This window comes from Chenopodium quinoa, unplaced genomic scaffold, assembly GCF_001683475.1.
Source record: "Chenopodium quinoa cultivar QQ74 unplaced genomic scaffold, ASM168347v1, whole genome shotgun sequence".
Lineage (NCBI taxonomy): Eukaryota > Viridiplantae > Streptophyta > Magnoliopsida > Caryophyllales > Amaranthaceae > Chenopodium > Chenopodium quinoa.
This window is the reverse complement of record NW_018745195.1, coordinates 282,821-310,737: the sequence shown is the minus strand read 5'-3', so window position 1 is coordinate 310,737 and position 27,917 is coordinate 282,821. Positions and strand designations below refer to the sequence as shown.

Here is a 27,917-nt window from a genome sequence, read left to right as displayed (position 1 = left end):
TTATGGTCAAATATAAAGTCACATAACTCCCCCCCATATGTTCATACTCAAGGTATATACGTTCCAAGAGTTTTGGTGCGTAATCTCTTTCACTTTACGTTGCTTTATATATTATTATACTTGGTGATGATGACTCTCAAATCATAACACAATCAAACATTATAATTCATTCAAGTAATCAAACATATTCATTTAATTCTTGAATAATTAGTGACCACATAAATTTAATGTTGAATCATTTTTAAACTACCTCGGTGTTAAGTAACACCTTAAGCACATAAAACACCACAAATTCTATCCCTCAGTGTTTAGAACACCTTAAGTGCACTTAGGCACCAAAATATAGTTTAATCCTCGTGTACATAGACACTTAAACAACTCTTTTCTCATGCTTATAGCATCATTAAAAATTATATGAACCATAATAAAATTTCTTTTTTATATTCCAAACCAAATTAAACATTTAGTTTAATTAAACATGCTCTCTAACATGCCAATAATAAAAGTGTGGTTCATAATCAACATGCCAACATAATTAATTTCAATCACCAATTCATCATAAATAATTCATACATTACAAATCATTTACCAACATCAATCCAATCAGCAATTTTTCAACCATCACCTATCATGATACTACTTGGAATTAATTAAACAAAGCCTAGCATACTTCTACATATTCAAAGAATTACCAAGTACGCGAACGTACCTTGAATACGATCTCAAAATCGCCACGACTAAATAAAATCACACACTTGGAAACCTCCTACAAACCAAAATTACAAAGAGGCATTAATACCTATTTCCACACAAATTTCCAGCAATATATACACTCTTTAAATCACTCATAAACCCTCTAAAACAAGCTAAAACTTAATTTAAAACCCTTACTTTTTATTCCCAATTAATGGGTAATTAAAAATCCTTTTAAGAAATTAAACATAATTATAGCTTATATATAAAAATTCCAGCTTTCTTAAATCTTCTAAGATTGCTGTAATTGTGTTTTAAAACACTTATTTCAATAATTTAAATCACCCATAAACAATTTCCATCAATATACATAAACTTAGAAACCTAGGGTTTATAATTTGGGGCTTTTTAATTCAAAACCAAACATGAAAATTTATATACAAAATACTTATTATCAAACATCATAAAAAATCATTACAAAACCCAAAAACAATAATTAGATCAAGGGTGGATTGAATTAATATCAAAAAGGAAGATTTTTTTTTTTTGTTTTTTTTGTTCGAACACCAACAACCCGACACCACAGATGGGCTGTTGCCGCGCGCCTGCTAGTGGTGCCACTGCTGTCGTCGGTGTTTGTTGGTGGCTGCGGCGGTGGCCAACGGCGTGTGGTGGTGTGTGGGTGGTGATGTAACAAAATAAAAATAAAGGGAAAGTGAAAAAATTAAGGGGAAAAGAAAATAAGAGGAGAGAGAGAGAGTTTACCTTGGGGTATTTTCCACCTTGGGCAAAGTTTGATTTTTGCTCATATGATGGGTATTTATATCCCCTCTCAATGACCCTCCTACTTAAAATTCCTTTACTACCCTTAGTGATCCCTTTTCTATTCAAATTAGTATTTTGACTTTTCTTAAAACTCGTTAACTTTAAAATTTCCTTTTATAAAATAATGTGTCCCAAAGTTTTCAAATTATGAAATAAAATATTTTCAAGATTGTTAAATAATTAAATAATAAACTTTTAATTAAAATAATTCTTTTTAAATTAATGAAACACAATAAATAATTCATTTCGAATTATTTAAATACTTTAATAAATACTTATTTAAGTTAAAATACGTATAAAAATACGGGGTATTACACAAGTATTAGCCAAAATTAAATCATATGATTAGACAAAATCCATAATAGTTTCACCACCTGCGTCCCTCTGCCCATACCCAAAGCCTCCATGGACACTCTCATAGCCATCTCGGCTCGCCCTAATGTGCCCATTTAAATCACCTCCAATATATAATTTCTCTGAATGGTGGACATCCTGTACCACCTCATCTAAATCCTCCCAAAATTGTTGTTTCTCTTCTGTATCCAAACCACTTGGGGAGCACTAATAACTAGTGCTTATGCTCCCCACTGACACACGTACATAACACGGCAAGAAAGGCAGGGGCTGCAGACTAATGGAAGCACACAAGTTTAGCTAATGCCTACAAAAAATAAAGGATGTATATCCAACGCACAAAATGCAACCGTACAGTTCTTGCAGTATGTGTAAGTGAAAAGATGCAATAGATGGTGGAATGGTGAGTGAACTACAGTATAAATCATTTGTAAGCATTAGTTAAATCATTATTTACGTGGTATATGGGATTTTATAAACAATCAACTAAGTTGCATAAAAAGTTTCAATGCAAGTTATTTGCTAAATAGAATTTGGTTTTAGTACCTGCATTCTGCTTTTTCATGACTTGAACATTAGAGGGCCGTAGGATACCATATTCCTTGGTTGTTGATCTGCTGAAGCCAGACATTAGGCACATGCCTAACTACGGAATGATATATTCCATCGGGTTGTTGAAGGCTATGAGCAAAATCAAGTGGCATATCAAATAGATTGAGTGTTTCGAGCCTCGAGAGATGCTCTATTCCCAATGGCACCTCCAGTTTCGGGCTTTTACCGATAGCCATTAGCTGAAGGAGAGGCAGAGCACCTTTGCAGATAGACAGGGACTTGAGGTTACGCAGATCAAGAAGATTCAGTGTATTAAGCTTCTTGAACCCTCCATCTTTAAATTCCAAGATGTCACCGTTATATGCTTCTAACAGTTGAAGTTCCACTAGATTTGGCAATTTCCCAAGGATATCAAGAGGGTCATCTTCCAAAGATGACCACCTCAGGCGGAGTTTCACTAGACTATGGAGCTTTGAGATCCAGCCATTGAAACACCACTTCAGCGGTCCATTCTTCAGCCGTCCATTCAAATAGAGACGTTTAAGTGTTGAGGGTAGAGACTGATGGAGATGCTCTAAATCCATCCCTTCAGTCTTATTTTCTGAATATACACTGAATGAATGAAGGCATTTCATCTCTGCAATTGCAGCACAAAGATCTTCCCCATGTTCCAATTTAAGCCCCACGATTCCCAACTTTCTCAACTGCCTCAAATTTCTTAGCTCCTTGATTACCGTACTTGTATGTTCCACATCAACAAATGCCAGCTTCTGTAGCCCCTCAAATTTCTCCAATGCCCCATTTGGTATCTTCACTCCTGTTATTTTCCCCGTGTGACGACTAAAAGCAGGATCATACTCGTAGCAATATGTGAGAAGATGACGTAGCTTGTGGAGCTCGTTGATTTCAGCAGGAAGCTCACGAATGGGAGTTTGTTTCAAATCCAATGTTTGGAGATCTTGAAGCTTACCAATAGAGCTTGGAATCATCTTAACTCGTGTATTTCTTAGGCTTAAATACTGCAAGTTAAGTAACTTTCCCACTTCCTTTGGAAATTCATCTATGGGAGCATTACATAGATCAAGAACTTTCAGCTGGCGATTGTTGTTCAATGCTTTAGTTAACACCTTGGGCCATAGCTTCACTGGTGGACTTGAATTATCTGTAATTAGCAGGATGGACCGGGTGTTCGACTTGCTTCCAATAATAATCTCCTTTGCTGGATTTACGTTGATGGACAAGCGTCGAGGCACTACTCTTAAATCAATAATGTTGGTATTACTTTCTGGAAGAGTGTGACAAAAATCCAGTTCCTTCACCTTAGAAAGGATTATCTCATGCAGAAACTCATGGACTCGTAGTGTCTTGGGTTTTCCTGTAGCATCTGCATACTCGACTTCAACTAAGCTCATATGAATAAGATGATCAATGTATTCTTCAGCGACTTCTTCGAGTGTCAAGTTGCTGCTAGACTGTTTTATAATAAAACCTTCAGCTATCCATAATCTAATAAGTCGCATCCGATCAACAGTATAGCCTTTCGGAAACAAACCAAAGTACAGGACACAAGGCTTCAGGTGACTGAGCAAACTGTGATAACTGTGATTCAGGATGTTGTGAAGTCCCGTGAGATCGTTTTGCAGGAAAAACCCGAGGTTTTGTTGTACTTTTATCCACTCATGCCGGTCATATGGCTTGATGGACAAAAAACGCCCCATTTCTAAAACAATGAGTGGCACTCCTTCACATCTATTGACAATGTCACGAGCCACATCGTGCAACGATGAGGGACACTTTCCTCTATGTCTATGAAATGCCTTCTTGCAGAACAACTCCCACGCCTTTGCTGGTTCTAAAGGCTCGAGTTTGTATAAACCATGATCAGAGCCATCAAGCCAAGTACGAGCCACAGACTCGTAACGTGTGGTCATTATTATTTTGCTACCTTTGTTATTATCAGTTGGTAACAACCTTTTGATGTAATTTGCCAGCTTTCTGTCCCCATCAAGATCTTGAACGTCATCAATAACAACCATGTATCTTTTTTTTTTTTTTTTTGAAAGGATTAACAGCGGCCATGTACCTAAGGGTTGGACAAATTAAAAATCAATCTTAAAATATAGAAGAAGAAAAAAAAAATTGAAAAATGCAATTTTCATTTGGCTCAGTACAAGTTTAGTTTTATTACGTTTTAAGCAAAGTTCTTGCATAAAAAACGCAATTCTAAATAGTACGTACTAAACTAAAATCTGGCATTATTATATATATATACTAAAAGTATAAAAGACATGCATGCTTGATAATTAAGTTTATATTGACGCGTTGAGATTTTGGTCACAACCATTTAACAGTGAGGGCGCCCCCATTACTCACTGTGAGATACGTTTTTGTTTCTCACTGTGGCAGTTTCGTACCTATTCCTATTTTGTTAGGGCAGATAATGTAAAGTAGTAGCTAATAAAACATTAATGAATTTAAGGATATATGATACCTCTTATCCAAATAGCTTCTTACAAGATTCTCTAAGGACATCACATCCATGGAGTCAATCCGGTCCTTCTTCACATGGAGTTCACCAGCTGCCTTATAGAATTGCTTGATTATGCTTTTTAGTACAACAACAAGGTTGTATGGTCGGACTACATGAACCCATGCACGGATAGGGAAGTAGTCTTTCACATTTCCATCATTATAAACACTCCAAACAACTGATGTCTTTCCGAGCCCTCCCTTACCAATCACAGCTATCATTCGAGATAGCCTCGAATCCTCATCAAGCTCCTGTAAACCTAGCTTTTTGATTAAATCTTGTTCGGCGGTTTCAGCACCCACTAATTCAGATTCCTGGGCTAAGCATACAGAAAATGTTCCTTGGATTTGGCTGCAGTCATGCTCCTGCTGAACAACACTATCACCATTATTCCTGAGGGAGCAGGAGTCTTTTCTCCTGTCGAGTTCTTTTGCCCTTTCGCGCAATGACTCAATGGTAGAGGCAATGTCTCGTACTTTCAGTGACAGACACTGCTTCACCTTACCAAATGCATTTTCTTTTTGGAAAAGCTTATATGCTTCAGTGACATCTTCTATGTCATGAGCCAATGTTCTCATTTGTTTTATCCATTCTTTTACACTCTCATTTTCCTTGGCTCTCTTATCCGTGTCCCTTAGCAATGCTAGCATAATATTCAGCTCATCGCGGATATATTTTTCTTTGTCTTGCAAACCACGTATTAAGGACACTTCTTTTTCAATATAAGGTTGCAATATTTGGATAGTGAATTGAACTGTACTGTATATATCCGCCATTCTTGTTCGGTTTCGACTGAAATTTCTAGCTGTATTTGTAGTTAATAGATTCACCTGAATGCACATGAAGCAGTATATAAGTAAGCAATACGTGTATTTCCTCCGTTTCTTTTTAGCTGATATATATCAACTATTGAGTATTGACCGAATTCACAAATTCTATTTTGATTACTGTTTGTGTTTCATACCACGTATGTTAAAAAAATATATATAGTCACTTTAGATATTATTAGATTCATCTCATCATATATTTTCAAAATTATATATAATGTATATGAAGTGTTCTCAGATAAAAAATTAGAGGCTTCCCATATAAATTTATGCATTGGTGAATTTGTCAAATAAAAAAAAAACAAAAAGGAAAAGTACTAACTAGGCTGCTTTTGTAGAATACAATTATTATGCTAATGACTTTATGCCTATCATCTTTAAAATTTTGATCATTGATTTTTTTTTTCTTTTAAATTATGATAATGTAATATAATCGTATCCAAGTTCTACCACCATTTTGAAGGCACTTACAATGATAAATATATATTAATGTACTTTGTATATATGTTATTTCTTTTGTTTACATGTGGTCTTCACCGAGGAAGTCCATGCCCATAATTACTATTGTCATGAATGACAATAATAAGTGTCTATTGGTACATTAAAAAATATGTCAGGGTGGATTAGCGCCAAAATACAAGATATGCCAGCCTCAAAAAATTATCAAAATACTCCCCCTGTCCCATAATACATGACACGGTCAAACATTGCACACATGTCAATGCATTAGTTTGACTTTATTTTTATATAATTAAACATTAATGAAAATTATATTATGAAACTTTATATTAAAACCTATCTAACAACATATTTTATGATAAAGTAAATTTTTATATGTTAGTAAAAAATTATGGTCAAACCTAATACATGAATAGTGAAAAAAAAGCCCAACGTCTCATGTATTATAGGACGGAGGGAGTACAAGATATGAAGGTCAACTTTATTTTCATTGTAGACCTTATGTATTCTATACTAGACTTGACAATCCTGATCTTGAACCAAACCCGTTTACCCGGCCTAAACTACTAGAAAAAGGCCATTTTCTGACGGACCTCAAATTCAGTCGGAAAATTCGAAATTTGCGATGAATTTCAATCCGTCGAAATATTCCGACGGAATATCCCTCGTTATAATTCCGACAGAATTTAATTCCGTCGGAAAGTCTTTAATTATAAAAAAACGAGTTTAGATCTACTCATTTGTCGAACCAAAAAGAATAGGGGGAAAAGAAAGAAGGACGAAAAGGGAAAGAGAAAGAGAAAGGGAAGATAAAAGGGGGCGAAGTTTCACATTGGCAACCACCGGCGTCTCACCGCCGCTGCCATGTTATGAGAAAGAAAGAGCTCATTTGGTAAGAAATGAAGAAAATGGGCAAGGTAGAAGTCATTTAGGCCATATTTGGATGAAAATGGTTCTTAAAACTTAGGTAATTGGTCATTTTTTGTGATTTCAAGCCCTATACACCTACCTATTATATATTGACATGGTATGACAAAAAAAGAGTAGTTCATTTGATAAGAAATAAAGAAAATGGGCAAAATAGAAGTCAATTAGGCCTTACTTGGTTCTATTTTGTTAAAAATGATTCCTTAAACTTAATAAGTTGCTCCTTTTCATATGTATATCTAGTAGGAGACCTACCAAAAGAAGGTTGAAGAAGCAAGCACTCAAGAGATTCGGAAGAGTCTGAATGAGTTGTACTGGGAGACTGTGGGTGGTAGCAACAAGAAGGGTCGTGTGAAGGGACTTAGCCAAAGTGCAGAGCTGTACTATGGCAATCGGATGGGTCGAGTTTCCACGTCTTCACAGCAGTACATGCCTTCCGTTATTTCTCAAATGCAGGATCAGATGGAGCATAGGGTGCAGGCTCTTCGCAATGAAATCCGGAGTGAATTGAAAGTCGAGATGGAAGCCCGATTTCAAGCCCAAATGGCCGCAATAGAGCGGAGAAGCCAGGAGAAGTGGGGTGAGTTTAAGCGTCGTTTCCCTAGCGACACATGTTCCACCATTCAACCACAGAGTTGAGACCCCAAGGACGACCCGGGTAGTGGCGGAGCAGGGCGGGGTACCCCGGCTATAGCTTAGCTTTTGTTTATGTAGTATGTACATGTACTTAATTTGGATTATGTTTTATGCCTAAATATATATAATTATTTTCTTAATTAAATCATTAATTTAATTTTATCTTGAATTAGGTGCAGGAGGTATAGGTTTCGAATTGTGGTAATTCCAAAAAAAATCGATTAATTTGTTAAATTAGCAGGTGAAATTTCAATGGAATTTCTGGTAGTATTATCCGTCGGAATATGGCGATGGATTTTCAGATGGACAATTCCGTCGGAAATCATATATTTTCCGAGGGAAAATAAATTTGTCGGAACTTTGCGACGGAAAAATGCATCGTAAGATTCCGACGGAAATTTATTCCCTCGAAAAATACAGACTATACGACGGAATAATTCCGTCGAAAAAGTATTTGATTATGACGGGTTATACCGTGGGAAGAGGTATATACCGACGAAATTAATTTTTTCGGAAACGACAGATCTAATTCCGTCGGAATATGCTTTTCCAACGGAAAATCCCTCAGAAAAAGTTGAGATGATTCTGACGTATTTTATCTGTCGAAAAACGGCTGTTTTCTAGTAGTGCCGTTATGACTTGAAACCTCAAATAATCTACCCGACCTGACCAATATCTGAAGTGGAATTGACCCGATCTGAACCCAAAGTGATAGATCTGACTGTACCCGACCTAAGTTGACCTGATACTCGAAATGATTCGGCTCGACCCGTTAACCAAAACGACCCAGCCTGATTATCTGTTGACATGACCCGTATCCGACCAGCTTGCCAAGTCTAATTCTAACAAAGGATTTTGCTATGAAACAATAAATTTTAAATCCTTCCTAATATAAAGATTAAATCATACTCCTTTTGTTTTTAAATACTTGTTCTATTTCTCCTGGGCACGTATGCCGATGCAAATTTTTGATCAATTATATCTTTAATTAATAAGTATAAATTCTAACAATTGAAAATAAATAATCTGTTCATTGCAACGATTCCAACAAGTACCCCAAAACTATTTATTCTTATGTAAATCACAAACATTAGTCAAGATAGGATAAATAAATAGTGCAAAAAGTAGAAATAGAACAATTATTTAAAAACGGGGGAGTAGAGAACAAAAAAGTTCCTCATCTGTTATTCACGTAGTGAAAGTTAAAAATTTTATTCATATTATATTCCTCATTTTATACTAAGTATAAACGCAAACATTTGGGAAATTAGATTTGTGTGATAAGTATTTTAAGATATCAGGCTTTATAATTTGTAATAATAAGTAATTAAGAATATAGGTAAAATGTTTTTATAAGAGATCACAAAACATGTAGCTTCCTCTTTATCTAAAAATTGGCTACATTTGGAATATTGAATTGATACTAATTTAATGAGAATTTTTCAATTCTTCCACTACTTAAGAAAAGCTATAAATTTTACAAAACATATTCATGATTCAGATGATGCAAAATTAGCACAGGCAAACGTGTCAAATATAAACGAGGTAACCATTCTTTAGAGACAAGAGTAGAACTTAAGAGAAGAGCAGAGAATGAAAATGTAGGTTGTGCAAGAGGTATCATAGCATGTTAAACTAACTATGAGGCGACCTTGCTTACTTGATAAAGTCTTGGGAGATTGGTATGACTGTCACAATTCCGCCCTTGATGGTTCTCTATCTGATCTTAAATACACTGAAAGGGAACTAAAAAACCAAAGTTATCATGTGCCTTTAACAACAGTAAATCTCTGTTACACACTGTGAGAAACGTTTCAACAACAATGTTGAAAACCCATTAATTAAGGTTTATTAAAAGTACACTTAAATTAATGAAGATAAGCATCAGAATTTACCTCTGAATTCTGTTGGCAGCTAGAATTTGAATGTCGGATAATCAACAGAACGAAAATCATAACCACAGCCACAACTTAGAGATCGACGGATTCAAGTTCATTGTAGATTGAACGACATAAACAAGCTAAGCTAGACATGTGTAATATATACGTGCACTAGTTGAGAATTTTATTGCCAAGTTTCTGACGAAGTTTCCAGCAGACTGTCACGGGTCGTCTCCAGGATGCTGACATGTCAACTGAAATGTTGTATAGTAATCGGCAAAAGACATACATAAGTACATGAACGAAGACTTGCAAGTCAATAAGCCAACCAAAAGGAAATTAGAACAAGTTGCACAGAAGACAAGAATTATGACAGAAAGACAAAATGTGGTATGTGGTCCTGATAGTTTTCAAATTCAATTTCTCTGCCTCATTCAATGGTATATAATCCATTGGTCCCATTTACCGAGTCTTAGATCTATGGTTGTTACTTTCAATGGTTAACTTATAGGTTAGTGGCCACAAATCAGACAGTAATACACCAGTACGTATTTTTTGTACAAAAATAAAATAAACAAATTTAAATTTTGAAACACATTCACTCATACATTATTCATTAACACAATTAAATATAAATATGGAGTACATAGTTTTCCATCAAACATATTGTCAATTAGAATATAATCAATCTCCTAACATTTTTAAGATGAGAGGCTAGGATTGTCTGTACAAAGCTCCACCCGAGAGGTGCGTATCAACCTTCAGCAAAACATAACGGGTGAGGTGCTTAGTAAGGGGGATGAATTCCTTAAAAGTGAATGCACAATCCAATTAGGCTAAGTCCAAAACAGACAATATCATACAATCGTACTAATTTGGAGTGTGTGCGGCCCAACAAGGCAACAACCATCTTTTTTTTCATTTTTTTATTTTTGCCAAACTATCTATTAACTATTATTAAAACAAAACGTTGCTGACGTCATCATTGTCCACATGTCACTCACATAATAAATTTTTTCCCGCCTAAATGCAAGGATTATGTCATCTTTTTTTTCTTTCTTTTTTTTTTTTTTCAAAGCTACCACATTTAACAATTTTGAAATGTAAATATTAGAACATTCTACATTACAAATACAACCTATCAATTTATCTTTAGAAAATGAAACAATTGTCATTAGCACACTAATAAATGGACTCCTACATTGAAATACAAGTATGTATTAGGCGACGTTGAACAAGTATTATAACATAATTTTGATGAAAATCTAAAACCATAAAATTACAAATATTTTTGTACAAGATGCATAATTCTTATTTATAGTTATCCCTTTTTTTTAAAAAAATATACAAATTATAAAAAAAAAAAAACAGATTTAATATAAATCGTGCATCGCACGGGTTCTAACCTAGTTACTTCTTATAAGACGCAACAAGTTATGTGTTTGCCAAACTATTACTTCTCATAAGACTCCAATTCAACTGTCCAACATGTGTTGAAGTTTGGATGTTGGAGGGGTATGACAACCAAGGACGGCACAAGTCGTGGAAGAGATTGTTTAGGCATAGAGGAGACTGGCAGACGAACATCGGTTGCTTAAGATTACTGCTCATGCTAGGGTTATGATCATGGAAAAGAAGAAAACCAACAAGGATTTATGCTTATTCTTGATGCAACTCAAAATACATTGAAATATGTTCAAGTCAATAATAAATATACTGCACCACACAAAAAAGGGTGAGGATTTTGTCTATTCCATCAGCTATGTTGAAACTCTAATTTCACCAAATTCATTATTTGAATTAGACAATAAGGGTTCGATGATCTTGAATTAAAAACTGTCAATTAGAAGCATTATCTGATGTAATCAAGAACAGATGAATCAATAAATGTAATTCTTCATCTTAATTCATTCAGTAATTTAAATAATTGTTGTACCTTTTGCAAAGTTTTCTTCTTTATCTTAGCTAGTACATTAATTCTTATGGAAAGCATCCAGAGATCTACACCGGATCGTTGCCTAATCTGATCTGCATTTCAGAAATACAAAGGCAATGTTTAATACTAGAGAGCCGCCCCGGCAAATTCCCGAAAGCAGTAATCCAAGTAGCAATAAACTGTATTTCCAGTGCTCGAGTAATTATATGGTAAGAACATTTGAAGAAAGACAGAAAAAGTTTTTTCATTATTCTCACACAACCATAACTTGATGTAAATTCTGTTGTTGGCGAAGTTTGAGAAGATTCAAATGCTGGTACAAAAAATCCAAAGAAGAATAAAATTCAAAACAAATGAGATTTACAATTCAGAGGTACACTACTGGATCAAGGAGAACTATATAACTGATATCAATTAACAACGGGCAATGTTATTGATGTTGCTGCTAGCTCTGTTCTTATGCCAAGAGAAAGCATCCTTTATCAGCATTGACTGCCTGCATATGAAAAGGAGTATAAGTGTTGATGAATGAGGTGACTCGAATCGTGCAATCCTCACTACATCTGACTGGGCGGTGAGGATAGGGAGTCCGAAGGAAGGCAGCGCAAAGAACCCCCACTGCCCGATCGGGCAGGCCTTGCCCGGTCTAACCGGGCGGTGAGGTTAGGCTACGTCAAAGGCTGTTGCTTGATGTTGCTTCTCACACTCGATCGGGCAAGCCTTGCCTGGTCTGACCGGGCGGAGAAGGAATTTGACGGAACGCGTTTTTTGCGATTTTAAGTTATCTTATTATTTTATCTTTTAGCCCAAGTATCTTTTATTTAGGGATTAATATAAAAACTCCCTCATATCAGTATTAGGGTTAAGAGAGACAGAGTGAAAGTCATTCAAGAGAGAGACTTGATTCATCTTTGTAATCTTTGCAGTTTATAGTGAAATCTTTGATCTCGGTGCCCGTGGACGTAGCTATCACATTGATAGTGAACCATGTTAATTCTTGGTGTGTTCTTATTGTTTGCATTGAATTTTTTTTATTGTTTTCGATCTTTGCTTCCGCTGTCGCACAACAATAAGCATGTTGATTAAATTCCAATTTTATAGAAGCTCCTGTGGCACATACACCCGAAAGTATGCATGAAGATGCAGGTTTACACACACACACACAAACACAAATATCACCCTCACACACCGTAAGAAAGAAAGGTTGCACACTCACGCACACACATGTATTGGGGGAGCTGGTTCTTAATAAATCAAGAATGGAGAAAACAAAAAAGGGAAGGAAAACTGTAGGATTATAATAGATGCACTTAGCGGAATTTCAAGAAACAATTTCTTAGCATCTTAAACAGGATCTCATGCACATAATAATACGAATCACATAAAGAAGTTAGATATACCTTTGATGCGTGTACTCCTCGTTGAACCTAGATTACCCTCCTTGGAGATCCAGAACCTCAATTGTGATTCCTCTACTTGGTCCACAAAACCCGAGATGAATCCCACGTATGCTAGTACGGAAGAAGGAGGAAAATATTTTTCACTCTTCTCACTTTTAGGGAAGCAGTTCTATAAGAAATATTTTAGGTTTTTTTTACTCTGTATATCTGTATATCTCATACACAGTAATAACCCCAATATATAGAGAATCTTAGGTTACTAGAGCAAAAAACCTAACCGATTAATGACTCCTCATAAAACCGCCCACTTAACCTTTATTGGGCTTAGTGTACTTTTCATCTCGTGCTTTTATGTGTGACCTTATAGGATCCGATTTAAATTAGCAGCAAGCCCACTAAATAATAGGCCTGCAAATCGTAGTTGGTTTCTAGCAAAACATTACGATTCCTAAAATAACTGAATTAATAATCTCCTTAATTAATCCTATATTATATTTAGTAATTGATGTACTTGATCGAGGACACTCCTTCAATCTCCCACTTGTCCGAGAACAAGTGGAGCAATCTTGAATTCTCTTAAGCCTCTTAATGTCCAATTTGATAATATGATAACATCTTATGTCATCCATATTAAGATTCAAATTATTTCTTGAAATCTGAGTCAAGAACTATAGAAACAAGTGATTAAACCTTTTAATCCACTTGAGCACGGCCATGCATTTTCAGTTCTAACTCTTCAAGAGGCCAAGACACCAATCCTATTTAAAATAGGAGGACTTATCCACTCTTGTCCAACCAATACTCCCACTAAACTTTCAGCATTCCTGATTGTTGCCTTTATTACCTCCTTTTACGGCACGGCGTTTGACATCATCAAGGATATACTAATTATTTCGTGGAAGATTGTTGTTCTCATGTCTGAGGAATCCACTAAATATAAGTTTGAAATCTTATTTCAATTTTAGGTCTGTTCCATACACATCACAATGCATATCTATGTAATTGACTAGACATCTCTATGTCCCTATAGCTCATGAAACTGAGCTATCAATCGATCCACACACTAGTCTTTTGATTGAGCCATTTATGTCCATTAATGTCTCAGACTAGGAACACTAGTAAGTTGTAATTTGTTGTTCTCCTAATAGGGTTTCATTTGTCAAATCACGCATTTGACAACCTATAAAAATTACAATTACTTTGAACATTTTATTTAATTCTAAACCACAATTAAATAAGAATAATTTATTGATAAACATAAATATTACATGATTCAATGTCTTTATAATTATGAAAATCAATTACATAATCTAAAGCCATTCACTAACATGCTTGATTCCTATAGCTCTAGTGTGACTTTCATGCTTTGGCTGTGGTAGGGGTTTAGTCAATGGATCAGCAACATTCTCATCCGTATGAACTTTGCAAACTCTGACATCTTTCCTAGCAATAATTTCTCGGATTAAATGAAACTTCCTTTCCACATGCTTAGATTTGTGATGTGATCTTGGTTCTTTTGCCTGAGCAATTGCACCATTATTATCACAATACAAATCAATTCCATTCACAATGGTAGGGACAACTCCCAACTCAATGAGAAATTTCTTAATCCAAACGGCTTCTTTGGCCGCTTCAACTGCTGCCAAATATTCAGCTTCTGTTGTAGAATCTGCTACAGTGCTCTGCTTTGAACTTTTCCAGCTGACTGCACCTCCATTTAGACAAAAAATAAAACCAGATTGTGATCGGAAATCATCTTTGTCGGTTTGGAAACTTGCATCTGTGTAACCTTTAACAACTAAGTCACTCTCACCTCCATATACTAAGAAGCTGTCCATAGTCCTTCTTAAGTACTTAAGGATGTTCTTAGCTGCACTCCAGTGCGCATCGCCCGGATTTGATTGGAATCTGCTACATACGCTCAAGGCATATGAGACATCTGGCCTTGTACAAATCATAGCATACATAATTGATCCTATAGCAGATGCATAAGGAACATTCTTCATTCGCTTAGTCTCATCAGGCGTCTTTGGACACTGAGTCTTGTTTAGCGATATGCCATGTTGCATGGGAATGAATCCTCTTTTAGAGTTTTCCATATTGAACTTTGCAAGAACCTTATCTAAATAAGTTTCTTGACTTAGTCCGATCATCCTTCGAGACCTGTCTCTATGGATTTTGATTCCCAGAATGTATTCGGCCTCTCCTAGGTCTTTCATAGAGAAACAACTTTTCAACCACTCCTTGACAGATTCAAGCATTGGTATGTTATTTCCTATAAGAAATATGTCATCCACATACAACACCAAGAAGACTATGCTGCTCCCACTTTCTTTCTTGTAAACACAAGATTCTTCTTCGCTTCTGAGAAAATCAAACTTTTTGATTGCCTCATCAAATCGAAGATTCCAACTCCTAGATGCTTGCTTAAGTCCATAAATGGACTTCTTAAGCTTGCATACCTTCGTAGGATTTTCTGGATCTACAAAACCTTCTGGTTGTGTCATGTACACATCCTCCTCCAAGAAACCATTCAAGAAGGCGGTTTTCACATCCATTTGCCAAATTTCATAGTCATAAAATGCAGCAATCGCTAGAAGTATCCGAATGGATTTAAGCATCGCTACTGGTGAAAAGGTTTCATCATAGTCAATACCATGGATTTGCTTGAAACCTTTAGCAACCAGTCGTGCTTTGAAAACGGTTACATTTTCGTCCTTGTCAGTTTTCAATTTGAAAACCCATTTGCATCCAATAGGTGTTACCCCATTTGGCAAATCAACCAAATTCCATACTTGGTTCTCTGACATGGATTCCATTTCGGATTTCATGGCTCCCAGCCATTTTTCGGAGTCTGGACTTGTCAAGGCTTGTTTATAACTAGTAGGTTCTTCTCGGTCCAAAATCATAATTTTAGAATTTTCCGTTAACAGAAGCTCAACAAACCTCTTATGTGGTTTTGTTGGTCTACTAGATCTACGTACGAGCTGAGCAACAGGAGAAATGTTCTTCTCAACTATTTGAGAATTTTCGCACGAATTTGATTCGAGTGGGACGATAGGAGATTCTTGCGTTGAATGCAATTCCTCCATCACATTGTTAGTAGTGAGGAGAGGATCGTGCGTTTCATGCACTAGCTCTTCCTCATTTACTAATGGCCTAATCGGTAAGAAATAGCCCTGTGATTGCGTCTCTGACGTGGTTTTATCCACATCCATTTGTTGCTCTTCTTGAATTTCTTCGAGATAGATACTACTCCCACTTGTCTTTTTGGAAATGAAATCCTTTTCCAGAAAGACACCATCTCGAGCAACAAACACTTTGTTCGCATTTCGGTTGTAAAAGTAGTAGGCCTTTGTTTCTTTAGGATAAGCTATGAAGAAACATTTGTCAGATTTGGGAGATAGCTTATCTGAGAGTAAACGTTTTACATAAGCTTCACAACCCCAAATTCGTAGAAAAGATAGTTTTGGAACTTTTCCTGTCCATAACTCATATGGTGTCTTTTCTACTGCCTTTGACGGAGTCCTGTTTAGTGTGAAAGCAGCGATTTCGAGGGCATGTCCCCAAAAGGATATTGGAAGATCTGCAAGACTCATCATTGATCGAACCATATCAAGTAAGGTACGATTCCTCCTTTCGGATACACCATTTAACTGAGGTGTTCCTGGTGGAGTTAGTTGGGAAAGTATTCCACAGCCCTTTAGATGATCATCAAATTCTTGGCTTAAATATTCTCTACCACGATCTGATCGTAGTGCTTTTATTGTTTTGCCAAGTTGATTCTGTACTTCATTCTGAAATTGTTTGAACTTTTCAAATGATTCAGACTTATGCTTCATTAAGTAAATATATCCCTATCTACTTAAATCATCAGTAAAAGTTATGAAGTATCTAAACCCTCCCCTGGCCATAGTGCTCATTGGTCCACAGACATCTATATGTATGAGTCCCAAAAGATCACTTGCTCTTTCACCTTTTCCTGTAAAAGGTGACTTAGTCATTTTACCCATCAAACACCCTTCACATATATCGTATGATTCATAATCAAACGATGTCAGAATGCCATCCTTTTGCAATTTATGAATACGTTTTGGGTTGATGTGTCCTAAACGACAGTGCCATAAGTAAGTAGGGTTCGAATCGCTTGATTTGTTTTTTCTTACAGTCTATGTTATAGATATGTTTGTCAAAATCTAATATATACAAACCATTTATTAATTTAGCACTAGCATAAAACATCACTTTAAAATAAACTGAACAACTATTGTTCTTTATTTCAAAGCTAAAACCTTCAGTGTCTAACACGGAAACTGAAATGATGTTTTTAGTAATAGAAGAAACAAAATAACAATTATTTAATTCTAAAATTAATCCAGAAGGTAAAGGTAGACTATATGTTCCAACTGCTAAAGCAGCAACTTTTGCTCCATTTCCAACGCGCAGGTCTACCTCTCCTTTAGCCAGCTTTCTACTTCTTTTTAGGCCCTGCACATCAGAAACAATGTGAGTACCACAACCGGTATCAAATACCCAAGAAGTAGAAGTTGTTAAATTAACTTCTATAACAAAGATACCTGAAGAGCCTGTCTTCTTATCTTCCAGATACTTTGGGCAGTTTCTCTTCCAATGGTCTATTCCATCACAATAGAAACACTTGGCATCCGCTTTTGGATCGACCTTGGGCTTAGATGTCTTAGTTTGAGCAACTTGCTTGCCCTTTCCTTTGCATTCTTATTTCCCTTCCCATTCTTCTTGAAACCCTTACCCTTTTGTACCATAAGAACTTCTTTCTTTGGTTTTGGAATGTCCATCTCAGCAGTGACAAGCATTCCGTGCAGTTCTTCTAAGGTTTGCACTTTATTGTGCATGTTAAAGTTTTGCCTGAATTGCTGAAATCCATCATGCAACGACATCATGATTATGTCAGTGGCCATTTCAGTGGTATAGATCATTCCCAGTTTAGACATTTTCTGGAACAATTCCATCATCTTGAAGACATGTTCTCCCACTGGTTCATCGATCTTTTGTACACATCGGAGTAACTCTCTATGAGTCTCGTATCTCTCTATCCTTGCTTGCTTCTGAAACATCTTTTTCAGTTGCTGGATAATGCTATGAGCATCCATACCATCAAACTTCTTTTGAAGGTTTGGTTCCATAGAAGCTAGCATGAGACATGTGACAAACACTGATTTTTCTTTAACAACCTTTTGACTGGCCTTTTCAGCATCTGATGCTGTGGCTGTCAGAACTGGGATAGGGGTGTCAAGGACATCCTCTCTTCCTTCGGCCCTAAGAACAATTCTTAGGTTCCTTTCCCAATCTAGGAAGTTTGTGTTGTTCAATTTATCCTTCTCAAGGTATGAACGTAAGTTAGGACTGTTGTTGTTGTTACTAGTCATGATATCTACAATAGAAATATAGCAAAATTTAATTATATGTTCATCATAGTAGCTGACAATATTTGAACAATTCAAAGCTACTTATCACATTTAAAATTGTCCCGTATAATTAATGTGAATTCCAAGATCCTTTAAAACAATAAATTTTAGCGGACTTTGGCCCTGTGTATAAAATTTAATGTTTTATTGGTAAGTAGACAACCTTTGCTAATTATATCTCATATAATTCTTGGTCGATAGATAACAACTCTTGTTTCCATCTCTATGTTTCAAGACCCAAAACTTTGTCTTTTGATAATCTTGTTGAGCAAAACCAGACAGTGACATGTAAATTTCATAAATATTACCCTATATTCCCGAGATTATATGCAACACCCCGCTTTGGCGGAACCTATTACTTATGATCAAAGGCTTTATAGGTGTCTTGTTTGGAAAAACATAACTCAATATTGCTTTTAGGGACTTAATTTACTATGTTGGTTTGTTTATTAGAGAACTTAAGCTATAAACAATAGCAGCATACGTAAATTTAAATAGGCATAATAAAATGCAATAAAATTGTGATACTAGTCACCGACAATAATAACAATAATATCATATATTTAAAATTGTCATCCATAATATATGCCATATAATAAATATCATATAAAAAAAATCAGGCAAATATTAATCATTTATATTTAATCTGTAATTAGATAATATCATATATTATTCATGACCATCTTTAGAATATCATATATTTTAAATTAGGCATGAGATAGAATCAAATCTTATTTTAATCTTAAAAGATAAATCATATTTATCCTCAAAGATTATCTTAAAGAAATTAGGAAATTCTATCCTAATTACTGGCCAATCACAAAATTTTTAATTAATTACCTAACTAATTATGGATAATAACATTACCAAGTCAATGTTAATCTTTTGGAATCTCGCTCAATTATCCTTAAATATTTCAAAGATTAAAATTATTTGTTTTAAATTGAAATTATCTTAGATAAAACCAGATTTTATCTAAAATTAAAATAAAACAAATAATTTTAATAAAATATATTTTTTTTTTATGAAAACAGGGGATGTGCGTGACTAAGCTGACTGCCCAGCCACATCACAGCCACCTGCCGCCACAGCCAGGCAGTTGCCCAGCCACAGCAACTGGCTGCCGCCACGGCCAGGCAGTCGCCCAGCCACAGCAGCACCCACCTGCCGCCACAGCCAGGCAGTTGCCCAGCCACAGCAGCACTGGCTGGCGGACCAGGCAGTGGCCCAGCACACCAGCCAGCGTGGTTCTGCCTCCCCTGTCCACCCTTTGCTGCCCCTAATCCCACCGGAGAAGCCACCGTGGCCCCACCGTCAGGTGGTTCTGCCACCCAGCCGTGGTTGCTCCCACTCAATCTCTAATATATATATATATATATATATATATATATATATATATATATATATATATATATATATATATATATATATATATATATACGGGGAGGTTCCGCTAAAAACAGAGCTTATGGTGAAAACTAAAAACAAGCAATCTTAGTCATTCATTACTAGCACAAAAGATCAGACGGTTCTAAAGCCCTAAGATCATTCCAACCTTACATATAATCAATTCAACCGTTTTAAAGTTTTTTTTTTTTTTTTTTTTTTTTTTTTTTTACAAACGCAACGTTTTAAAGGTCACTACATGCTAAAATAAGGTAACTTTATCTAAATTGACGATATTTACATAGAGTCACTATATATAAAAATAACGTAACTATATACAAAAATAGGGTAGCTATATCAATTTTTACAATATTTACATTAAGGTCACTATATACAAAAATAGGGTAACTATTTCAATATTGACCATATTTACATAGAGGTCACTATATACAAAAATAGGGTAACTATTTCAATATTGACCATATTTACATAGAGGTCACTATATACAAAAATAGGGTAACTATAACAATTTTTACGACATTTACATTAATGTCACTATATACAAAAATAAAGTAACTATATCGACTGAGTTTTTGACACCATTTACATAAAGGTCACTATATACAAAAATAAAGGTCACTATATATAAAAATAAGGTGACTGAAACAAAATTTACAACATTTCAATAATTCTAAGGTTATTATATCGAAAATAAGGTAACTATATATAAACTTCGGGTAATTATATCAATTTGACATCATTTACCCAGAGGTCAATAAATATAAAAATAAGTATTAAAAAAGTCTATGTAGGATTCGAACCTACATCCCGTGATTACACGGTGCTCGACCAATTGAGCTAATAGGCTTTCAACATGCCAAAACAGCCAATAAATGCATACCAACATCACAGACCAACATCATACAGACTGAAGCAAAACAAGCTTGACAAGATCAACGTTTTAAGGACAGAAGCAGAGGCAAATAAAAGCATACCAGGATATCATGATACGAGCAAGCCACCTGTATATGAGGAATCCCAACAAAATGTAGATATTGAACAGGCAGGCACCAAAAATCATACAATCAGAGATAAATCTTCACAAAGGCTGAAGAAGGTTACTACACTAACTCCAGCTGACAAGGTAAGATCAGGCATGATAGAGCTCGCAATAACGCAAACTAGCATACTCGAATTCTAGAAATAAATTTCTAAAGACACGCTTCTACTATTTAACTAACATGTCCTTTACCCTGCATATTTCAAGATGAGAATAAAGTATCAACAGTTATTGGAGATCAAAGGGAAAAATTGATACAACCTATAAATGGTCTTGAAAGCATTGTACAATCTCAACAGCTCTAGTATATTAAAACCCCACATTAAAACCCCACAGAGGCCTACTCAATAACCTATAGATAGTATTACATGCCAGACCAAAAAGGAGCAAAAGGAATACATACATACAATCTCCCAAAGGACAAATAAAACAAATCAGATCAGTAATCAAATCATTACTCCCAGATCAGTAATCAGGATAAATGAGTTTTGCTAAAAATTTAGTCTTAAGCTCAATTAAACAAAGGAATTTCAGAAATCTGCAAGCTTCACCTGATCCTTCATCTGCATAAGAGCCAGGGGATACTTTGATGTCAACCTGTGTAAAAAAGACAATACTTGTATTATTCGTCTGAGAAAATCACGATGTCCCCATTACACAAGAGCCAGAATATCATGGTTCCCCTTACACAGCTCGAAATCACATTGAACGAAAAGTATGACTCAAAGGACAACCAAACGATCAGTTTTAGAAATAATTACTCCCAGATCACCAGCATGGTTTTATTTCAGATTACTCAAGGACTAAAGACGACTAGATGACAATGTAAGACATCATTCTTCTTGTTGGATATGTTAATGAGCTGTCGATTTCAATCTATGGCAGACTGGCACACTAGCTAGCAGATGTGATGCATACAAAAACATAAGACAAATGACAATTAGAGAGTGGAAGTATCTATATCTGAGCTACCAGTATCAACCCACCAGTTACTTAGGGTAGATTTTGTTCTTCACTCGAGTTGGTCTATACATTTTGTATTTATTGTATGGCATGACGAACAGAAATGGGCAGTCTCGAAAGGCTTCTCAGATTATATTTCAAGCATACCAAATAAATCAATCAGGTTTACAAGTTCATAAGGCAAAACAACTCACCTTATAATGAGGAGGAAAGTAATGCTTTAGCTTAACTCTTAGGCACAAGCCAATAACAATCGCCATACTGCAATGTTGGACGGTTGGGGTGAATGTTATCCTGTTGAACAAGACCACAATGCACAAGATCAAGGTTGAAATGTGATTAGGGGCGAGGCTAATGAGACCAAGAGCAAAAGAAATTAAACAGGTTAATTACTTTAGTACTAGTGCTAAAATAGTTACTTTAGAGTTTCTCCAACACAATCAATTATCTCATTTTGAAGTAGTGAAGTTGTGGCAACAAAGCCAGCTATAACGTGTTGAACTGAGGTCGACTATTCGACATTCACATTCTCATAACTTTAAAGAAGCTTAAAAGAGATTTCAAGGTAACAACAGACAAATGTGACGCTTCAAAGCAAACATGCAACTGGATCGTTGTATGTAAAAAACAACACATGGAAAACATGTGGTGTTCTCAACTACTCATAGTACATAAGTTCAGCAATAAGCATGTAACATGACTAACATCAGTATATTGCTTACTTAGTATTTTACCTTATACTCCTAAAACACCATATGAAGCAGTATATCGCTTTCTGCATAAAACTCCTTAAACCAATTTCATTTGTGAAGGCATCAGAATGCATCCCATGGTGAAGCTCCTTGTATCCTGCGACGTAGTCTTTATGCAGTTGTCTGCAATCATAAATGAAAACGGAAAAGGAATTGTTAGCAAAATCTTGATAAGGAATATTTAGAACAGGAAATTGAACAAAAATCACAAATGAAAACAAACAAAAACCAAGCAAAATCAAACAGGAAATCGAACAAAATTGAACAAAATCGAACAGGAATTCGCAAAATCAAACAAAATCGAACAAAATTGATAAAAAAAAAAGTCGAAAAAATTGATGACCAAAGTCGCAAACTCGCAGTGGAAATCGAACAAAATTGATGAACAAAACACACAAAATCGCACAGAAATCGAACAAAATCGCAGAAATTTTTTTTGATAAAATTACCAAATGATATCGAAAATTAAAAATCTGAAATCTAATCAAATTATGGAAAAAAGAAAATACAAATTTGATGAGAAAAAGTCGAAAAATCGCACTAGAAATCAAACAAAATTGATGAACAAAACACGCAAATCGCACAAGAAATCGAACAAAATCGCAGGAAAAAAATTGATAAAATTGCCAAATAAAATCGAAAATTAAAAATCGGAAAATCGCATAAATCAAATCACAAAAATCGCAAAAATTAAAATCGGAAAAATCAAATTGAAAAATCACAAAATCTAGTTGAACATCATGCGTTTTTCATGAAAATTTGAACAAAATCGGAAAAAAAAAAACGTACCTGATTTGAGCAATTTAGGTTGTTTATGCGAAATTTGAACAAAAGTTCTTCAATTTCCAGCAATTTGTGTTTAATTTTGGGATTTGAGGAGAGAGAAAGATAAGAGGTTTGCAAGTTTGAGGAGAGAGAAAATTTTGGACGGTGGGTTAGGGGTTTGAGCGAGGATATGTGTTTTAATCTCAGCCGTGAGATTTGATGGGTCATAATCTACGGTCTTGATTGTCCGTTTTCATGTTTTCAGCTATAGGCTTGTTTTCACGTGATCCACACTCTATATATATATATATATATATATTTTTGGTTTTGTTTTGAGTGAATTCAATTCTACAACTTTTGTAAAATTAAATTAATTATCTATGTTAATTAAACATAAATATTTTATGAATAATTCATAAATTAAACTAAAATCTCCATTTTAATTAATTTAGGGCTTTTCATAAAATTCAATTTCTAATTCATATAAAACTATTTTCCATGAATTAATTCATCACACCAAACACTTTGAAGTATGAGAAAATAAATTGAATCATATGAAATTAATACATTAATTTTCGAGATTAGGGTTCATAACCCAATAAAAAACAGAAAATTAATTAGGGCAATAGGGTTAGAGGTTAATTGAGCAACTAAATTCATAATTTAATCAATTCCAATCAATCAAAAAACATATTTTAATAAGGTTATTTGATCCATAAATCAATTCCTCCCCTTAACCGAATTAAAATTGACAATATTCGCATCAAATTAATCGAATTAATTATGATCATATTATTATACACAAGAGGCAAACTGATACCACTGTAGGATTATAATAGATGCACTTAGCGGAATTTCAAGAAACAATTTCTTAGCATCTTAAACAGGATCTCATGCACATAATAATACGAATCACATAAAGAAGTTAGATATACCTTTGATGCGTGTACTCCTCGTTGAACCTAGATTACCCTCCTTGGAGATCCAGAACCTCAATTGTGATTCTTCTACTTGGTCCACAAAACCCGAGATGAATCCCACGTATGCTAGTACGGAAGAAGGAGGAAAATATTTTTCACTCTTCTCACTTTTAGGGAAGCAGTTCTATAAGAAATATTTTAGGTTGTTTTTACTCTGTATATCTGTATATCTCATACACAGTAATAACCCCAATATATAGAGAATCTTAGGTTACTAGAGCAGAAAACCTAACCGATTAATGACTCCTCATAAAACCGCCCACTTAACCTTTATTGGGCTTAGTGTACTTTTCATCTCGTGCTTTTATGTGTGACCTTATAGGATCCGATTTAAATTAACAGCAAGCCCACTAAATAATAGGCCTGCAAATCGTAGTTGGTTTCTAGCAAAACATTACGATTCCTAAAATAACCGAATTAATAATCTCCTTAATTAATCCTATATTATATTTAGTAATTGTTGTACTTGATCGAGGACACTCCTTCAAAAACAAAGGATGTATATCCAACACACAAAATGCGAGAATACAGTAGTTCTTGCAGGATATATGTCTAAATAAAAAGATGCAATTAGCTTAGTGAGTGAACTAGATTTCATCGTAGACACTAAACATTTATTACATCATTTACGTGGTATTCAGAAATCAAACAGTCAGACGAGTTGAGCTAAAGTATTAATGCAAGTTCGTTGCTAGATATAGAATTAAATAGAAATTGATTTTAGTACCTGCATTCTGCTTCTGCATGACTTGATGTCTTTATCATTGGAGATTTTAGTGGCATATTAAAAAGATTGAGTGTTTCCAACTTTGAGAGATGCTTGATTCCCAGTGGCACCTGCAGTTTCGGGCTTCCACCAATAGCCATTAGCTGAAGAAGTGGCAGCGCACCTTTGCATATAGACAAGGACTTAAGGTTACGCAGATCAAGAAAATGCACTATCTTAAGCTTCTTGAACCCTCCATTTTCAAATATTAAGTTGTCACCGTTGTATGCTTCTAACATGTGAAGTTCCACTAGATTTGGCAATGTTTCTAGGATAGGAAGAGGGTCAACTTCTAAACATGATCACCTCAGGTGGATTTTCACTAGACTATGAAGCTCTAAGATCCAGCCAGTGCAACACGACTTCAAGGGTCCATTCAGGTAGAGGCGTTTTAGTGTCAACTGAGGCGATTGAAAATGATCTAGATCAATGAATTCACTCAAGTTTTTCGAGTATACACTGAATGTCTGAAGGCATTTCATCTCTTCAATTGCTTCACAAAGATCTTTCCCGTCTTCAAACTTGAGCTCCGTGATTCCTAGTCTTCTCAATTGCCTCAAATTTCTTAGCTCCTTGACCACCATACTTCTATATATGCCCCACATCAACAAATGCTAGCTTCTGCAATTCAGCAGGATCATACTGATAGCAATATGTAAGAAGATGGCGTAGCTTGTGGAGTTGGTTAAGATCAGCAGGAAGCTCAGAAATTAATGTTTGTTTCAAATCCAATGTCTGGAGAGATTTAAGCTTGCCTAAGGAGCTCGGAAGTCTACTCACTTGCGTATTTCTCAAGCGTAGGTAATGCAAGTTAAGTAGCTCCCCCGCTTCTTTAGGAAGATTATCTATAAGAGCATTACTGAAGTCAAGAGCTTTTAATAAAAGAAAGTTTTTCGAAAATAAATTCGTTGACACCTTGGGCTGTTGATACATATTTGCATAAAGGAGAGACCGTATGCTGGACTTGGTTTTGGCAATACTCTGCATGACTTGATGATCTGCATCATTGTCCATGTGGATGGACAAGCGGCGGGGCTTCACAAATTCTCCAATACTCACAATGGTGGAATTATTCTTCTCTGAAAGAGTTTGACAAAAATCCAACTCTGTTACCTTGGAAAGGATCATCTCACGTAATATTATGGAGACTCGCAAGTTCTTAGAACTTCCAGTAGCATCTGTGCATTCTTCAACCAAATTCATATCAACATCTTTTGACAATTTTCTGTGCTTGCTTGTACAAAAATGATGGACTATTATTTCCTTCATTGTTTTTGAACGTCCTCTTGCAAAACAGCTTCCATGCTTCCATTGGCGTTAAGGGCTTGAGTTTGTATAGACCCTGATTAGACCCTTCAGCCCATGTACGGGCCACATTCTCGTAGTGGGTAGTGATTAATATTTTGCTACCTTTATTGTCATAGAATGGTAACTTCTCTTTGACATAAGTGGACAATCCTTCATCTTGGACTTCGTCGAAAACAACTAAGCACCTAAGGGAAAATATTTCAAGAGATCAAAATTGCCATAGAGTATAGAGACATGGTAAAACTTTACTTTAGATTTTAGATAGTCTTTAAGGGTTTACACTAATAGTAATGTACATGTTGCCACTCTTGCAGGTCAGTTAACATGGTAGGTCAGTTAACGATTTTACGTAAATGAATCGGAAACTCAAAGCCCATCCAGTATCATTGTCAGTTTCCTGTCTTTAGATCTTACTCCCTATGTTCCTTTTTATTTGCTCCAAAGTGATTTAACTTTACTAGGTTGAAAGAATTTGACGAGAGAGAAAAGTGATAGGGTTAAAAGTAGTGGTTGTGAGAGTAAAATTGTGATCCCCTACAACCAAACATAGAACTTCCCCAATTTTTATTTATTTGCAAACACCACTTTGATACACTTTAAGGAAGATATTAGACTAGGAAAAAGGAAAACTATATTGACAAAATTTTGCCACCAATAATAAGAATTTGATAAGTTGTTATGGTTTAAATTGTATAGCTTAATTCATTTGTTTACCTAATCTAAACAATTTCTCAAATAGCGTGTCAAGAGTGTTACAAGTATTAAAAATATTAGGAAAAGTTAAAAGGGACAAATTAAAAAGAAAAATGGGACAAACATTAAAACGAAATTCTACATGGTGGCCTCTTGGGATAAAAATTCTATTTGGAAGACAAACTTTTTTTTAGTTCTATCAAGTGGCACTCTAATCTTAAAAAATTAAACATAGTGTCCTTTTTTTGGTTTTATGGCTAACATTTATAAATTCAAATAGTTAACCTTTATTTTATTTAAGTAAAAAATTAATTAAATTATTTTATATTATAAGCAATAAAAAAAAAAACCACCACCACCCCCATAACCCTTCCAGAACCACCGTCGCGCCACCCTTCCTAATCACCACTGACCCCTCCTCCCTGTGCGCCCACCCAAACCCCCCCCCTAGCGAACAACTACTCTGCGTCGGCCACCCACCCTCCTCCCTTTACCCCCTTCACCCCAACCCTTCCCTTTCTTCCATCCCTCTTATTTACTCGCTGGCGACCCCTAACCCCCCTAAACGTGTCACACCTCTTCCCCCACCACCGAAACAACCCCCTCCCTTCCCCCACCCTGAAACAGGGTAGGGGAAAGGGAGACGGGCTATTTCGGTGGTGGGGGAAGAGGTGCGGTGGGTTTAGAGGAAGAATTGGGGGTCACAGGTAGGGTAAGAGGAAGGCGGACCGGGGAAAGGGGAGGTCGCCGATGGGAAAGGGGTTGGGGGCTGCAGATAGGG

At 35.6% G+C, this 27,917-nt stretch overlaps 1 pseudogene; it reads right to left on the bottom strand.

The window, feature by feature from the left end:
- Positions 1–708: 708 nt before the first annotated feature.
- On the bottom strand, positions 709–9,967 carry LOC110711022 (annotated as a pseudogene).
- Positions 9,968–27,917: the final 17,950 nt, after the last annotated feature.